This window comes from Lampris incognitus, chromosome 13 (genome assembly GCF_029633865.1).
Source record: "Lampris incognitus isolate fLamInc1 chromosome 13, fLamInc1.hap2, whole genome shotgun sequence".
Lineage (NCBI taxonomy): Eukaryota > Metazoa > Chordata > Actinopteri > Lampriformes > Lampridae > Lampris > Lampris incognitus.
In genome coordinates, this window is record NC_079223.1 from 13,017,842 (window position 1) to 13,019,285 (window position 1,444).

Here is a 1,444-nt window from a genome sequence, read left to right on the forward strand (position 1 = left end):
CCTTCTGCATGTCCTTATGTCTTCCTGACGGAGGAGGAGACCCAGGGAGCACGGGGAGAAGATGCCGACACCGCCCCGGTGCCAGGTGCCAGCGTATGAAAGGAGCGGAAACGAGCAATAAAAAGCAGTTACGTGAGTTCACCAGATATTTGCGGCTTTTAGCTTTCAAAAGTCCATTTGCAAAGGTTTTGTCTCTCTATTAAGGAGGAAGGTGACTGTGGGGGAGGAAATAAGGCAGATATCCGAGAAGTCACTGAATCAGGCTAAATTACATTATTTGTCATATGAGGAAGAAGGTTTTTCTTTGAGCATTCCTAAGAAAGCGGACCTTGCTGGACTTGGGTTTTTTCTACCTATCAAGAATAATTTTAGCCTCGCGTGGCTGCTGGGTCCAATTCCTCTTACACGGCGGCCTGTGCAGTGTGCCTGCTGCACATGCTGTGATGTCCATAGGTGTACAGAAGTGAAGGAGGTCAGAGAGGAAGGCAGGTCGGTGCCGGTCCATTCAGGGTCTTACAGGGGAGGAGGAGGAGGGGGAGTTTCAAGGTAATTCTGGTTGGTGTACTGGGAGTCAGTGGAGTTTGGTGAGGGTTGTGTGGATGTGGCCTCCGGGTTCGGTGCGGATCAGGACCGGGGTTTTGTATGTGTTGGGGCCGGTGGTGTAGTGGGGGTATGTGGAGTCTACCCTCCTATTTCTCAGTCAGGTTACAGCATAAGCACCTATCAGCTTAATAAGCCATTGAAATATTTAGGCGAGTCTGCCCACGTTCTCCTTAGTGGCCTACCCATCTAGGCTGCAGTACATAGCATGTCTACCTCCTCACCCGCCACTGCACCGCTGGTTTGAGTCTGTCGATGGATTCATGGTAGAAAAATACAGAAGTGGAGCATCAGGGGGGAAACTAACCCACCTCCTCTCTTCTCATCTGATCTGAAAAGTGATGATACTCCTGCTGATCTGAAAACTAACCCACCTCCTCTCTTCTCATCTGATCTGAAAAGTGATGACACTCCTGCTGAAAACTAACCCACCTCCTCTCCTCGCATCTGATCTGAAAAGTGATGATACTCCTGCTGATCTGAAAACTAACCCACCTCCTCTCTTCTCATCTGATCTGAAAAGTGATGATACTCCTGCTGATCTGAAAACTAACCCACCTCCTCTCTTCTCATCTGATATGAAAAGTGATGACACTCCTGCTGAAAACTAACCCACCTCCTCTCTTCTCATCTGATCTGAAAAGTGATGATACTCCTGCTGATCTGAAAACTAACCCACCTCCTCTCTTCTCATCTGATCTGAAAAGTGATGACATTCCTGCTGAAAACTAACCCACCTCCTCTCTTCTCATGTGATCTGAAAAGTGATGACACTCCTGCTGAAAACTAACCCACCTCCTCTCTTCTCATCTGATCTGAAAAGTGATGACACTCCTGCTGAAAA